A 17793-nucleotide genomic window follows, 5' to 3' on the forward strand; every position below is an offset into this window, starting at 1 on the left:
TGACATATGTTGGGGTATTTACTCTATGTGTTTGTGACAGATTATTTCTATTTTTAGTCCATGTAGATTTACAAAAGCACATACAGCCAGAGATAATCATTGTCTTATAAATAAAATAGCACATTAATTAATTGTTGATGTAGGATTATCATTGTTTTCCTTGATTGGAAAAAAATTCCCAGAAAGCACCATACCTCATTATCAGCAGCAAAGGAAAATAGCAGCATTGTTATTCTATTGATTGCACCTTTTCAATGGCTGAATTGCAAGCCTCAGGCTGTGTCTGGGTGAGCAAGGGGAGGGGGTGGGGGAAGGATTTGTCTGAAGTTCTTTGGTTTCAGGCTGTGTCATTTGTTTTCCTAGAAGATGATAGTGTTTTGGCAGGCTGTTGCAGTTTTTGTCTGGTCAGCTTTAACTCTGTRTATAGAGCTCTGTATATCTACTGTGTGTTGAGCTCTCACTTTTTGAGTAGCTGTTTTTGTTTATGTGCAAAAAAGTCTGGGAAAAAATGAGAAATTACTTAATAACGTCAAATAGTCAACATGCTGTTCCAGTGTTCTCTCTTAAATATTTTATTTTCCATCTGTTCTTCTTCTCCACCAAGCTGTTTGTAGCCTTTTCTGTCTACTGCTTTTTTGTCTGAACTGTGCATAATGAAATGTGACTCAGGGTTCACTTTGCTAATCATTCCTCCTTTGACCAAAAAGTGCTTTACAGGGCATACATCTAGCTTGGTGGTATCAGGTTTCAGTGTGAAAGTGCTACATTCCTGTCTGGCCTGCATTTTTCTTTGTGTTTGATTTTGGATGGTAGAATAAATGGAATACTTAGACTAAACCCAATTCACACAGAAACAAAAAAAGAACAGAAAAATAAAAAAATACAATTCAGCCAAAGGTATTTTCCATGCTTAATTCCAGTTTTCCACCTATTGTATTATTTTTAATTCTTTTTTTTTTGTAGCTGCCCTGCTCTCATTTTTCTACCTTTGATTTGCTTCAGGTTGATTCTAATTCCTGACTTTCACTTTTGAGCAGAAGAAAACATTGCACTAGGTCTCTGAAAGTTATAAAAAAAAATGTTTTAAAGTTACTTTGAAAGATAGTTGTAGCTTTCACCTTTCGCTTCTTCCTGTAGTTCATGACAGAACTAGCTGGTACTGGCAACATTGTTTTGAGAAATTTCAGAATCTTAAAAAATACTCTGGATTTATATATTATAATTATTTATTTTTGTTTCTTTTATGATGCTAAGGCTTAAATTTTTAAATATATCTTTTATTTTAAATGTTCATTTTTTCCTACCTTTGATCTTGTCTGTAACAGTCCAATTGCCTTATACGGAAGGTAATTTTTTTAAAACAGGCAATTGAGGAGGAGGAGGAAGAGCATTTCTGTCAGTGTAACCTCTTATATGAATGCAGTTATAGGGGTATAAAATAGTGTAGTTAAAGGAGGATGCCATTTTAAAGTGACAAGAATGTTGACTAGTTCTTAAAAACAGCAGACTTGAAAACAGTATTTGCTGTGAACTCCTAACATATAATTGAAAATCTGAAGAGCCTTTTCCATAGACAGTGAGTTTCTAATCCAAGGGAACACTCACATTTAAAAAAAAAATCCTTTCTGGCCATGTTAATTATCATAGTAAAAACAAAAAATCATTAGAACATCCCTTTGTTTTGAAAGTCACATTTACAACTTGAGCATCACCACAGTTGGAGTCATATATCAGAGAACTGCTTTACTTTGCTTTGCATGCAATGGAATTTTTGTGTCAGCTAGGTTTTTTTGGAAGGTTGGGCTTCTTTTAGCTTTTTAAAGGCTATCTTTTTGTTTACTCTCTTTTTGTACACTATCTTTTTCTCTGCTTCTGTATCTTATTTTGCCCTTAAATAGCTTCACTTACTTCAGAGCTAGAATCAAGACCTTCAAGAAAAGGAGGTCCTTAAATGAATTAATCTGAATATTTTCATATTTCTTTAAAAAAAGGTTTGCATATCTAAATATCCCTCCTGGTCTTTAAAAACTGAAGCTGGCATCTGTGTTGGCTTGAATTTAAATGGTCCCTGCAGGCTCTTTAACTCAGAGAGTTATTTATTTTATTCACTTGGTTGATTCTTATTTCTTCCTGTAGGGTAACTCCAAACCTAGCTCTTATATTTGTTTACTTGTCTCACTATGTTAAAAGATTATGTCTTCACCAGTGCTTACGAATTTATTAGTGTTTAAAATGCACTTAAATTGTTGAACTCAGTCCAGTTTGCCTTTATCACCCTATTTTACCTGGAGCATTTTTGCTTAGATTGTTCCCCATGTATCCCTAACAATAAGCTAACTGAATATAGAAAAGTACTGAGTTAGCTGAGCAGAGGATGTAGGGAAGTGTCAAATATACTCTAGCTTTATTTGCTATTAATATATCTTTCATTTGTATTGACTGCAGGGAACATTTTCAAACACAAAAAATTATAATTGCATACCCTACCTCGGCATCTATTAAGAAATGTCACTGACACTTTCTTTAACATGGACAAACTTGTCTCTCAGACAGTATTTCTTCCTGTCCTCTTTGTAATTTCTCCTGTGCTCAGGCCAGCATACTCTGTGCATTATATTCACCAGCCTAGCCCATTTAAAAAGCATCTCATCCATCTATCCCCTGCTTTTTCCTGTCTGTTTTTTCCTGACCCTGTCCTGCAGTTCACTGTCTTGCAGTTGTGCTGATGCAAATTTTGATTTTTTTTTTTTTTCATCAGAATTCCCTGAAAAGACTGGAGTTGAAGACAAGGGAGACATGGTGCAGATTAAGGCCTGAGGAGCAGAGAGTGTTCAGTCAGCATTGCCGAACAGCACCTTTCCCTGTCAAAAGTCTATAGCCTAACCTCAGGATAATGCAGTCAGTCTCTCCTAAAATGTCCTCTTAAATCCTATGCCATTCCATACTATGGACAGAGAGAGAGAATGATACTGTAGCTCAATGGGTAGGAGAATCATTGGATACTTCAGAAATCCAGGCACAAAATTTTGCTCTGAGTCAGCAGAATTTATGAGCTTCCTACCTCCCAGAGCATGCCTTAAATGGTGGGACAATAGCTAAACTGGCATCTCTTTCCATCTAGGAAAATTTCACAAGGTCATAGTGTGTTTCCAGTATAGATTTAAAACACATGTCATAGTCTCCTGTTTCCAACCTGATCAGCCTTTTATATTTGTAACATTGCTCTGTTCTCTGCTCTAAGGTACATGACCACTTTATAATGATAAACAAACATACAAACAGATAAAACAGATAAACAGTAGAATCATAAAAACTAGCATCTGTCACAATCATTTTCTTCTCTGTCAAGAAAAAATATATATATCATTTAGGGATTTGGGTTTGTTTTTTAGGAAATATGAATCTATGCTGTGATACTGAAGAAGGAAAGAATTGAAAAAAATCCAGTTTACATTTGTGTCAACATGGTGAGGTTTGAAATAGTCTTGAACTAGGTCCTGAGAAAAATGTTTCTTTTGCATAAAGATAACAGTCCCTGTGCAAGCAACAGATTGCTGTCAATGGCAGTGGAGCTTCTGAAGTGTGAGGAGAGTAGCTGCTGTGTGCGGTGAAATATACAGTTATTGTAATATTTGTAATAGCCCACTCAGTTCATATTTGTATATCAGCAAGGGAAGAGCAGAACATAAAAGGTGCAAAGATACCTGATCACTAACTGGTGAAGGGAAGTCTGTGTGGTCTTCAATTTAAATCCATGAAGCAAAATGTAAACTCATCAAATGCCAAGATTGTTTTGACTATCTGAAAAGATATTAGCCACTTCTAAAATGCTCTGAAAGATAATTATATACCTGCAGAGAAAGGCAACAGATTTTAATAGAACAAAACTTAAAGCATCTAGAAAAAAAAAAAAAACCTCACAAAGCAGAGGTCACACAGAGCCTTCTTCTGGTCTTAAGAGCACCACAAGATTCTCTGTCCCCCAAGCCACACTTGAGGCTCAGTTTATCCTCTGTCTTCAACTAGTGGCAAATTGTATCTGCATTGTAAGTAACTGTTGTGCAACTTCATGGAAAGCTGTTCTTAAATTACTAAGTGTTTGCTTCTTATGTTATAGCACAGCCATGTAGATAAGCTGCTGCAATTGCTTCTTCTCCAGTTTAACAGATACAATCTTGCTCTCTAAATTCTAGTATAAACACATCTTTCTTCCAGGCTTATCACTTTGATCATGCCACATCTGACTTTGTGTTTCTTTTCTTTCCTTCTTTCCATCACATCATAAATACTACTCGTTTTAGTCCTTTGTTGGTTTAGATAAACTTTATCTGTATTTTCAAATGTCCTGTCAATCTATTCACCTGCTTCACCTCTGCTTTGTCAGGTGGTATCATCTTTTATTGCCYATATCATCTTTGTGCTTTCTCTTTTGATCCTCAGTGACATCAGAGAAGCCTCCCATAAAAATATGTAAGGTCACTAATTTAATTTAATTCACATACTCACTTAAAGCCTATCTATCTCTACCAGGAAACATAAATAGTTCCCTGATAAGTAGACAGCTGGGTGTTACTACTTGTATCATAATCATCTCCTTCTGTCCATTTCATACTTACATTACAGGCACTTAGTATCTTTCCTCACTAGACTTCTTTTAATCCTTTTGCATACGTTGACTAAATTAAAAGTCTGTGTTACACTGTGTTTTATTTTTTYACAAAGATGGTGAAGTAACGTACAGTATTAAGTACATTTGTAGCGGGAAGTGTACTCTCCTTAGTTTTGGTCAAGAAAACAAATATTTGTTTTTAGCTTGTGATTTGTCTGCACTGCTTAAGGTACTGTGTATTACATATTTATCTGCAGAACAACTATAGCAAATGACAGGTATCTGCTAAAAAATCTAACAAGATATTTTATAGTGTATCCTGCCCCACTCCCTCCACTAAGATACTCCCACACACTCTGCCAAAAGTTACTTAAGGCAGCAAAAGCACAGGCAAAAGGAAGGCTTGTACTCCCTTTCCTTTTTCTGCTCACTTCAGTTCATCTAGAACACATTAGCTTAAGCTCTTTGATGCAATGGATTTCCTAACAGTAAATTAGAGAAACTGAAGTGTGGATACACCTGCTATTTTGATGCTTCTGCTATTGGAGTAGTAATCGCTGACAGAGAGACAAGACAAACATTTGGAATAGTAACATTCAAAATCAATGCAGAAAAGTATGATAGGAGGCTACAGACATAAGTAGAGGGGGTATTATGAAGTAAAGTCACACTGAAAATCAAACATGTTTTGGTATGAGGTTACATTACCAGGTCAGTCATCATCAGAGTAATTTTACTCTGTGGTAAATTTAAAGAGCCTTATCTTCACTGAGAACKTATCTTGAAATAGCTGGGTTCGTTATTACAATGTAATTGCACACTGATAGGAGCATTAAAAAGAAACTAGCTTCAGAGAACAAACTAGACACATTATTTAGTACAAGGACCAACTTTTTGTTATGCATATTTAGAGTAATTAGCAAAACAGAGGCCTGATTTATAGCAGGGACCTTTAGATACTGCTGTAACACAAAAAGTCAATAGTAAATACAGTTTTGACAGTATTTTAAAAGCAGATCTAGCTGAAATGACAGTCATTTTAGCTGAAGTGATCATCCCAACTACATGGCCATGCTTACCTTTCCATAAAAACGATTATCCTGCAGTAAAAAGACTACATTTAATACTGATGATGCTATCACAAATGCATATCTTGATCCTAATATGCACGTCCATAACCTGTGGTGATTCAGGAACTGATTCAGCAAGCAGGTGAAGATAGCAACTGCCAGAAGAAGGGTTGTGATGGCAACTGCTTATGCCATCCCAGCCCCATACACTGTTAGAAAGCCACACCTTGCAAAGGGAAATACCCACCTCTTTGAATTCAGTGGGAACTCTGCTGTTCAATCCAGTGGTGCCAGAATTTCACTTGCAGCCTTTGCTTAGGTGAAATACCAATAGCTTTCATTAATTTGTGCCATCTCAAGATGAAGTTTCCCAAGACAGATGAGCTGATCTAAAAGTTTGCTGCTGCTGAAGGTCCCAAAGCAAATCCCAAATCTCACTTATCCAGGCTTCATGCTTCTTTCCCTCCTGAGCTGTGGGATTTGCCTGATCCCTTCTGCCCAGTCATTGCGAGGCAATGAACACAGGCACAAGCACAAAGAAGTAGCACAGAAGCAGTATTGAGCAGAGGGGGGAAGGGAAGGGCCAGGACTACTGCTTTTGATGTCACCGCAGGCCAAACATCAGGCCTAGACTTTGCCACCCTGTAATGTAAACAGATTTCTGAACTTTTAGTGCGAGCTGAAAAAAATACATTAAAACATCCTATGAAATGGTGTCATCATAGCATCTATAACATTTCTTGYATTTGTAGCATTTCCTATATGAGGAGGGAGGACACAGTATTTAGCCAAATATAAATTGCTGATTTTTTTTTTTTCACATTGCCCCTTTCTGATAAGCAAATATTTTGTTATACAGCTATTCAGATGAAACAACTGAGGAAAAGACAGATGAAGCAAATTGCCCAGAGATTTCAACAAACAAGAAAACAAAGAATCTGACTGTCCTGCCTCCCACTCTCCTCTCCACGTCATGACATTTGGTTTTGAACTCCTGAATGCATTTTGCTCATCCTCCTGCAGCATTTCAGTAATTGATGAAGGATTAAAATATAATTCAGGATGACATTCACAACTGGAATCTGCCTTAACAAGAGGCAATGAGTTTGAACTATGGAGGAAAGGGGAAAAATGGTTTCAGAAAAAGAAATTACAGAATTTGAAAACTAATTTCATTTCCTTGTAGAGGACTACTTGCAGAATGTCCCCAAATACATCAGAATTCTGCAATAAGAGTCACTTTCAATAAGCAACCACATTATCATAGTTTGCCCCTAGGTTAACAGTGCTAGACTTCCAGTTAGGGGCTACTTCTACTGGACAGATACTTTTCACTTTCTCTTTGGGTGGCCATTTAAAACAGGTTTCATTGTAAACAGATATGCAAGCCATTACAAAGGTTCTTATCAGTAAAAATATGTATTCCTTACACTGTCAGCATTTTTTCCCGAGCTAACATAATTACAAGGCACTATTGAAACTGGCCCAACCCGTTTACACAGTATGGAAGGAGAATTACATAACACTGCCTATTAAAAAAAAAAAAAAMCACACCATTTTTCAAGTCAGACTTTAAGGATTTTACAAGTGTGACTTTAACTGATCCAGCAATGTGAAAAATGCATCCAAGTCAACTTAGAATGAGAATTGGAACCTTACCTTGTGATAAGAAATTATTTAGGTAAAATGCACAGGGAGGGAAAAAAAAGAATCACAGCTAAAAACAACTGCAGATTAAAAAGGACTCCTTTGAGTCAACAACATCCATTGCTATCACAAGCAGCCACATCATATACTGCCTTTCAGAAATTTGTTTAAGTTCTGTATTAAAAGTTGTTAGACCTTTTCTTTTTGGCTCCATGTGAGAAAGCTCTTCTAGAACTTCTAACTCTGAGAATTAGAAACTTTCCTCTAGGAATAAATGTAGATTCCCTGGGCCAAAGTCTGCTGTAGCTAGCAGGTGTGGCTGCAATGAGAGAAGCAATCAAGGACAAAGGGTGATTTATGTTCCACTTCTGTGACTACTGACAGCCTCAGCACACAGGTTGACTGAGTGCCTGGTATGTTCCTCAGTGGTTGGGCGGTATGGTTGTGCCCCATGCCTAAGCTGACTTAAAGGAAAACCACTGCCAGAAGGGGTGGAATGCTTTCTCTAAGCCCAGGTCTCACAGAATCACAGAATCACAGAATGGTTGAGGGTTGAGGTTGGAAGGGACCTCTGGAGATCATCTAGTCCAACACCCCTGCTCAAGCAGGCTCACCTAGAGCATATAATACAGGATTGCGTCCAGGCGGGTTTTGAATATCTCCAGAGAAGGAGACTCCACAACCTCTCTGGGCAACCTGTTCCAGTGCTCTGTCACCCTCACAGTGAAGAAGTTTTTCCTCATATTCAGATGTAACTTTCTGTGTTTCAGTTTGTGCCCGTTGCCTCGCATCCTGTTGCTGGGCACCACTGAAAAGAGTCTGGTCCCATCCTCTTGACACCCTCTCTTCAGATATTTGTATACATTGATAAGATGCCCTCTCAGCCTTCTCCAGGCTAAACAGGCCCAGCTCTCTCAGTCTTTCCTCATAAGAGAAATGCTCCAGTCCCCTAATCATCTTTGTAGCCCTTCGCTGGACTTGCTCCAGTAGTGTCACATCCCTCTTGCACTGGGGATCCCAGCACCGGACACAGTACTCCAGATGCAGCCTCACCGGGGCTGGGTAGAGGGGCAGGATCACATCCCTCAACCTGCTGGCAATGCTCTTCCTAATGCAGCCCAGGATACCATTGGCCTTCTTGGCCACAAGGGCACATTGCTGCCTCATGCTCAACTTGGTGTCCACCAGCACTCCCAGGTCCTTYTCBGCAGAGCTGCTTTCCAGCAGGTCAGCCTCCAATCTGTACTGGGGCATGGGGTTATTCCTCCCTAGGTACAGGACCCTGCACTTCCCTTTGTTGAACTTCACAAGGTTCCTCTCCACCCAGCTCTCCAGCCTGTCCAGGTCTCTCTGAATGGCAGCATAGCCCTCTGGTGCATCAGCCACTCCTCCCAGTTTTGTATCATCAGCAAACTTGCTGAGGGTGCACTCTGTCCCTTCATCCAGGTCATTGATGAAGAAGGAACAGGGCTGGACCCAGTACTGACCCCTGGGGGACACYGCTAGCTAGAGGCCTCTGACTAGACTCTGCACCACTGATCACAACTCTCTGAACTCTGCCATTCAGCCAGTTCTCAATCCACCTCATTGTCTGCTTATCTAGCCCACACTTCCTGAGCTGGCCTATGAAGATGTTACAGGAGACAGTGTCGAAAGCCTTGCTGAAGTCTAGGTAGACAACATCCACTGCTCTCCCCTCATCTACCCAGCTGGTCATTCCATCATAGAAGGTTGTCAGGTTTGTTAAGCATGATTTCCCCTTGGTGAAGCCATGCTGACTACTCCTGATCACCTTCTTTTCCTCCACATGCTTAGAGATGGCATCCAGGATGAGCTGTTCCATCACCTTTCCAGGGATGGAGGTGAGGCTGACTGGCCTGTAGTTCCCTGGGTCCTCCTTCTTGCCCTTTTTGAAGACTGGGGTGACATAAACTACTGGTTTCTATTGACAGATCTAGTGATCATGTGGTTTCGTATGGTTCTGCTGGAAAACAAATGTGGATTTTATTTTCCTTTGGAGGATTAACTTGTCAGAATATTAGTCAGCTGAACCTGCTCTGAGGGTACGTGATCGCTAGATGACATAGGGGACTTAAAAGATAACGTAAGGAAAGTGGAAAAAATATGGGGCTAACAGTAAAACTACTATTCTGGTGGCAGTTTGCTATTCAGTAAGTGAAATCAGAACCCCCTTGATATCCAGTGTAACTTAGAATAGGGATCTCTAAAATAAGTGACTCAAAGCAGCAATTTTCAGCATTCTCAAGCTCCTAGGAATTGCTTTATAAATCTTATGGCTTTTGGGGAATGCCATAGTTAAATGTAGCATAGCTACATGTCTACCTGAGAAAAAAGTTATTAAAAAAGGGATTTAAGGAAGACCCAAAGCTGAGGGCTAGACAGAGGAGGCAGGAGTGTGTGGAAATGATGATGATAAGGAGCAGGTAGCATCCATCTCAGAAAAGGCCAAGAAAACCTGTTATGTGTACTACCAACCAGAAACTTATGAGTTCTCTTCTCCCCACATCCTTAGATCTTGAGATTGCATCAAAAATTGGTGGATCTTCTTAAAAAATAAATTTAGGATTATTTTTAGTTGCCTTTTTTTTTTAAGGTTTCCACAGTTCTTCCTCCCAGCCTATCAGCTGGAAATGGGTTTTAATATTTGTTTGTTTTTTTAATGAAAGTTACACTTTCATGATTGTGGAAACTGATGCCTTAAAAGAAAGGAAAAGACCAAATAGCACAGGACTTCAAACAAATCAGAGATAATTGCCATTCCTTAATGATATCATTTACATGGATGGTAGATATTAGATGGTAGGTACTGTGAAAATCTTTATAACTGTTGCCCACAACATACAGATCCTCAATGTTATTTAACTGTTTAGTTGGAAACAATGGTAGTTAACACTGAAATACCTTTGAGGAGCTGGGCTAAGTACTGTTCCAGTTACCCTGAAACACCTAAAATCCTGTGACAAATAGATTTTACAGCCCTGAGCTAAGCAATCAGACTTCCCTACAGTGAAGGGGAATACTAGACACCTACACAATAAATATTTCAGAAAGCAGTCAGCTAAGCACAAAGTATCTCACACTCATGAAGAGTGAAAGGTAAAGTGTAGGGCAATGAGCAAAGTTGTTAGACACCTAAGCAACTGACTCAGTATAACTGGCTCATGGATCTGAAATGGCACCTGCCCGTTCTTGAGATCTTAAGCTATGAACACCTTCCTTACATCTGCTTTAAAAGACTGGTTAGCTACTACCAGTTTGTTTTCCCATCCTGTACTTGCACTCCCTATCTCTAACTTTTGCCCTATTTCTTTATTCCTCCCACTGCCTTTTGTACCAACACCCTGTTCTTCYACCCACTGTTGGCTTGTGCCCAGACCTTTTGGCATGTGAGTTGGCAGGCCACAGATGTTAGGAGTGATCTGAGCATGCCTGTGGGATCTGGTCTCACTAGCAGAATAAGCAAATGAACGTCAAATGAAGTAAGAAACATTCACCTAGCTCCTGTCTTATGTACCTTCTTACTTTTTCCTCTGGCTAATGGTTGTATGATACACAGTTGTTCATGCAGGCACTAGGTATACTGCACAGCAGGCCTTGGGCAGTCCAGCTCCCAGGCTCTCCCTCATACCACTTAACACTGTACTGCCTCAAGCTTTGTATGAAAAGGTAATTTCTACTGATTATGAAGGGTCTTGCTTCAGAGCTTCTGGGATATCATTTCAGAAAAGAGCTTTGAGCAACTTGCTAGTAACTGGGCGATGTCAACCAGGAGAAACTGTGCTGCACAGTAGGATGCTGAGAGCTGAGTAGCAGTTTAGAAAATGTCACTAATGTAGTAGATACTACTAGTGGTAGATACCACTAGTGGTAGATACAGATATCAAAGAAGCTAGTAAGTGCTAAAGGCACTGTTCATAAAATGCCTTGTCCAAACAAAGTAATCTGAAAGTTCATGATGCAGTCCAAGCAGCCATCAGCTACTAGTTTGGGGTATCAAAACTGGCCTGAGCTAATTTTGGGATTGGGTGTGAAATGTCTGACCATGTAAGACTCCATCCCAGTGCTGAGCATCTCCAACTGGCAAATACAATCCAAATCCAGCATAACCAAATCCACACTAACCCTGAGAGAAGGGTATGCTAAGTGTACAACCATCTGGATGTGGATGCTGAGTTCCTTCCACTAGGAGCTAATTCTAAGCATGGGATAGCAGCATTTCCTCAGCAGTGTAGCTAGGTTTGCTTCAACAGAACTGTCCCATGACAAGGCTAACTTCACTCTGAAGGAAAAATTTCATGAGGCAGCTGAGCACATCTAGTTCCTTGCTACAACCAGCAAGGATGGGCCTGTTCTCCCATTTCTTTCTCACATCCTCCCCTCCTCCTAACTATGTGTTTGTGCTACTTTTATGGTCAGTACGCTATTCTGCAGGTAAAAACTATTCTGCAGGTAAATCTGATAAAAAGGTGGAAGGGGAGAATAATTTTCTGGATATTTGGTGAGCTAAATTAATTCACTAAATTGTCAGAGGACTATCAAAACTGGCATATGGGAAAGTCTGCAAAGGTGAAAACTGGGAGGTGGGCCCAGGATTGTACTCTTTGTGAAATTTTATTGCTAGGTCATGCAGGCATCGGCAAATTTCACAGCTGAAACTCAGTGCAAAGAGAGAGACAGAAAGAGAGAGAGTGAGAGAGGGGAAGAGGGGAAGAGGAGAGAGAAGAATGTGAATGTGACCTCTTCCTTTTGGAGACAGTAATCTTCAGATCAGATCAGCTGCTAAAGAAGCAGYTGCTCTTCACTTCAGGAGATAACTTAACATCTACTTTTCCTCCTGAGTAAGGGAAGTTTTTTTCAATCAAGGCATACCTGTGGTAAATATTAGCTCAGAAAATTGCTTTGTCACAGTATAGATCCGTATTGTCAACAGTATTCAAGCTCCAACTAACAGATGTTGCACATTACTCACTTACTGACACATGCATATAAAATAAAGTTTGAATAGAAGTTACCCTTTAATATATAATTAATAAAGATTAAAGATATGTAGTGCTAATATTTTTATAAAGATGAACCATACAATGTGCTCCTCTTCTGGACTTCAAACAAACCACATCTATTTTCTATTACATGTATTTTGCTTCCCTTTTATAGTGTAAATATATAACTTTAGATTTGGTCAAATTCTAAATGCTATCAGTAGAGCATTAGTGCGCCATTACTACTTCCTTCTTCCTTCTTTCTGCTGTTTAAATGTTCTAAATGACATATACATTTTAAGAAATCTCTGAGTGAAAAATTATTATTTAAGGCAAATTATATTTCTAAACTTTAATATCACAGGGACACCAAGGTGTAAGTTGTTGCCCTCTTAAAACATCTTTGCTAAAAACTGTCTTGCCTGAATAGGAGTGTAGCAAGGTGTGAATTATACCCTGATAGCAACCGTCGCTTGATTGAGGTGTTAAATTTGAAAGTTGTTATTTTAACTCTGAACAAGACAGTCTGTGAAAAACATTTCCTGGATTAAGAATTAATTAATTAAACCCCAGATATTGTTGGCTATTTTTTCCATTATTTCTTTTTATTTATCCCAGTAATGGATTGTATTTTGTTATCATTATTAAAAAAGTAGCAATCTAATTAAGGCTTAATTGGAAACAGCCCAAAGTTTTTAAAAAAGGCAGAACCCCATCATCTGTTCCCCCAGACATCCAAATCTGTGACCATTCCAAAACATTACTTTGGTTCCCTCCATGTGGAAGCTAAGGAGAGGAAAGGAGGAGCGTCACCCTGCTAGATCACTCCTACATGGGAAGCTGAAACACAGGGCACACACTGGCCTCAGGAATTTGCCAGTGCTCCTGGCTCTATCAGTTGGGATGTAACATTAGAGTTTGCACTCACAGCATTATTATGAAATAATGTTCTGTAAATATGCCTTGCACATCTTTTGCTGCAACTTCCCCATGTTGAGGAGACCTTAACATAGACTATCTCCTGACTCTAGCAGCTATTTTCAGCATATCAGCCTGATTTGCCCTCAGCTGGTTTAACCAATGCTGAAAAGGACAGCTAGAGCCAAAAAGCTTAGCTGTACAAAAGTGCCTGTTCTTCCAATCAGGGCACATAAACCTGTATAAGCACTATTGAAAATTCTTTTGAAAAGAAAATGGTTGTGTAAGCTAGACATTTCCCTCCTGTAGCTTGGGATGTGGTTCCCCAGCAGCTGAAACTGATCTCAGCTGGGGTATTCCTTTCCCTACCTTCCACCAGCACTCTCTTTTATGCCAGCTGGCACTCAGGCAAATAAGCAGGAAAACAGTTCAGGGAGCTGAGAGGGCTGAAAACAAAAGGGATTCATCTCTGGCCAGCCCAGCTTCCTGAACTAACTTATCAGCTGGTGTCATGAGTTCCAGTGTCAGCAAAGAGCAGATGTGGGAATCCTGGGGTTGGGGAAAGAGCAGGACTGTGGCACCTCCAATTTAACCTGACACCCTCCAGGTGTATTCACAAGCAGCAGCAGCTGCTGCCTGAAGCTGTTGAAAGGAAAAAGTCCTTTCCCTCCTACTCCTTTCCCCTCTCCCAGCCATATGCCCCTGTTCCCTCCCTTGGGCTGGCTCTGGCCTGAATGTGTGATGCAGTCGGTTGGTCCACAAGAAAACATGTCCAGGAAAAAAAAGGCAAGGACTCACTCCTACAAGTAGAAATTCGAACCCAAAGTTCCAAGAGTACTATTTGCTCCTTCTCTTTATCTTCCTTTTTGCCCCTGTGTTTTTTTCTTCCCTTCCTGAGACATGTTGTTATCCACATTAGGAAATGTATAGCCCTAGAGAGGTTTCCTTCAGGAATTTGGGTGGCTGGCCATAGCAAGTCTTCCAGGGGTCAGGATGGAAACAGTAAATAAAATACTATTGAAAACAGAAAATTACCATTTTCTTTCCTGACACCAGAAGAACCACATTCTCAGTGCTGTGTGCTTTCTAGATCTCTGTAATACAAGGATGGGGAATTTCTATTTCCAGGCTTCTGTAGGTCAAGCCTATGTCAAGTGATTGTCTTCCACTCTTCCCCTCAAAAAACAAACCAATAGTAATTCAATTTATATAGAAAGGTCAAGGGGATAAGGAAGTGTTACAGGGGCAGTGAAAAAATTATTCACAAACTCAGGTTGAAATTGGCAAATAATTTCCTCTCAGAAAAAGTAGAGGGAAGCTGCAGAAATACGCAAGCCTTTTTATTTGGCTTCTTCAAAATGAAAGTTTGGTTTTGGATATACTGACCTGTCCCACTTCAGAATTTTCTAAACATACTTTAAAATTGCTTCTTTTTGTGTGTGTGTGTGTGTGTGTGATTTTTCTGTGTAGAAACATATTAAAAAAATTAAAAGATTTCACTGATATTAATAATTGTTTTGTTTCAAGATATCTGTAAATTTATCTGATGTATGGGTTCTCATACTAAGATTTTTATTAAAGACATGAAATGAAACTTTTATATTTAACTTAAATCTTAGATTCCTGAGCATGAGATGGCATTCTCCATGAAGAAAAGTCCTAAGCAACTATACATTTGCAAAATGTAGGTCTAAACTGTAGGTCTCTGCTACAGTGGTTGTCTCTTCCTTGCTCAATGGATTCTGCCTTCACCCTGGATTCTTTTTCAGGCTTGATCCAAAATGCTGGAATTAGTAGAAGTCTGTCTGTTTAAAAAGTTTTGAACCTGACCTTATTCTTTGTAAATGGAATGGCTTTGGTCATTTTGACAGTTTTTTTTTTTCCCACTCATTTTGGCCAGATGTGAGCTTCCAGGAAGTGCAGGCAACTCAAAAACTACATAATATCATATCCTCTAAAAAATCTGTTAGCTTTATGTCTTATTAGACTGAACTATGTTTTTAATAGGGAAATAGGGATTTCTTGCTTTTTAAAAATAATCATTATTTAAACATCGTATTTAACTTACTCTTAATTTTCTAACGTAGGACAGTTTTCAGGAACGTGAATGTTACTGCATCAGTGTTGCTACTGATTTAAATGAGACCAGGAATAGGTCTGTCCAGGCTAGACAAAGTATGGACTTCATGTTTCCTAAATGTAGTACAGCATTTCTTTTAATTACTAGCTAGGATTTATTTCACAGAAGGGTGAGGATCTCCATTCTAATCATGAATCATTTTCTCTTTCTGTAATGATTGCCTCGTTATACTTTGCATGGTGTATAATTTCTGGATTGACAAAAGTGGATAGACAGCAGAAAACCTCCCTCATCCAGTCAGCCTAAGATGCTCAAGTCCGATTACCCTTTAAAGCACAAGTCTGCAGCACATATAAAACAACAGATGAAAACAAAATCTGAACTTCCCCACTTTGAGGTCCTGGTTCCTTTAGCTTAATATTACATTAATGATATTTTCTTTCTTTCATAGGATGGAAAGATAGTTCTGTTCCATGTCATTTAATAAAATGCTTGAAAACTCCCGATTTAAAATTCTGTGCTTTGTACATAATATCTAGCATCTTATTGGGTAAATTTGTTATTGAAAGGAAATCTAACAGGTGCTGTGAATTGTCATGTCTTTACAAAATGTAAGCAGTACTTAGCTATACCTTCATAGAAAATAACAATGCATTTACCCTACACCCTGTAACCTTATCAAGGAAATAAAGATTCTGAGTTGGCAGGTAAAAGCTGCAGCTTTATTTACAGTAACCAACTATTTTAAAGGATGTCAGTGCACATTCATATATTCATTATTCCAGCAGAAATGGAGACACTACAGATTTCATCATTAGGAGTCCTCTACTGAATGAAAGGAATAACACCTCCTTTTTAGCTAGGTATTTGGGAAAATACCCTTATGAATAGTTGCGCATTTGATCCAATGTTTTCAACAAGAGCAGAAAGGATTCTGCTTTTAAGCTCTCATCGGATCCATACTCATGGAATATAATCATATGAAAAAAATACATTTGAACTTTATCCATTTTAAATGCCAAAGAAAAATAAGTAACTAATGCAATTCCTGCCAAAATTCAAATGTGTGGAATACAAGATCTGGACTACATAGATTTTGCCTTTGTGTATTTGTTTTCGGGGATGTTTTCTTAATACAGACAGAGCTGTGAACATCATAAAGTACATCCTACCTATATAACTTGTCCCTTTTTGTACAAGAATAAACCATAGTGACAGAAACATATTTATGTCAGTTATCAGCTTTGCTATTGCACTATATATAATCACTATGTAATAATGTAAGCATAGCAAAAAATGCTTAGAGAACAATGAATTATCTTGAGAATAAACCTCATAGAGAGTGCTGTATCTTGCAATAAACGTAACTGATGGTTTTGCTGTACATGGAGTACAAACCATGTTTTTCTGCAATCAGCTGGAACTGCTGTTTTGGGTGCCATGCAGCTGCATCATATTATAGAAGAAATTCAGATTATAATTTCCTTTTACAAACCCCTTTATCTTCCTTTTGTCCTATTTTCTGGTTTTAGTTCAAATCATTCACAGTCAGAATACGTATGCTCTATATAGGGAAAGCACAACACATTACAATAGTGTTGCCATGGGGACTGATTAAGATACATTTTTTTTGGTGTTCTCTGTAATAGCAAAAGCCAAAAATCATGAATAGTAAAAAGAAGCCATAGCTTTCTTCTGTAATTGTGACCATGACTGCAGCCCGTCCACACTACAGGTTTTTTTTTTAATAATATCCCAGATTTCACTTCTGCTGATATAGACACAGTTTAACTGCCCACCCATRTTTTAGGGCATTTTGGCTAACACATCACCCAGTTTCTACTCCTGCATGGCAAAAATAGCAGAGCTAGTATTGTTTGCCAGGCTCAAGTGTACCAGTTGCTGTGCTATCTAACCCCACCTAAAACAGGTGTTGCTGTGGTAAGGCAAAGCCAGGAAAACCCTCTCCCTACCAATGCTCCCGAGGCTCTATGTTGCGGGTCGGAAACGTCCTGGACCCGAACAGACCCCTGCACAAGAGCGGACACTTCAGCGGGGTCATGGTGTAGGAGCGGCCTTGGCTGAGGCACTGCCTCRCTCCGCGACCCCATCCCCGGCCCGTTGCCGAGGCGTGTGGCCACGCAGGACGTTTCCTGCGGCCCCAACGGGCAGGACGACGGCCCCAGCACAGGGCCAGGCGAGAGGGGAGGGAGAGACAGAAGCCGCGACCGGGAGCACAAAGCAGGTGCCCCCCTCCCCTTCGAGGGGCGGGCAAGGCCGGCGCGTGTGCGCTGCTGGTCGCCCGGGGACCCCAGGGCAGGGCGGCTCGCCCCTGCCCAGGCGCTTTGTGTGAGCAGCCGTCTCCGTCCCCGCCCGCCCACGCGGGCAGCTCTGCCGCGGGAGCCGTTGGGGCGGCGGGGGCGCGTCACGGAGCGGCCGTTGGAGCCGGGGGGAAGGGGGCGCGCGGGG

This window comes from Apteryx rowi, unplaced genomic scaffold (assembly GCF_003343035.1).
Source record: "Apteryx rowi isolate R43461 unplaced genomic scaffold, aptRow1 scaffold_362, whole genome shotgun sequence".
Taxonomy (NCBI): Eukaryota; Metazoa; Chordata; class Aves; order Apterygiformes; family Apterygidae; genus Apteryx; species Apteryx rowi.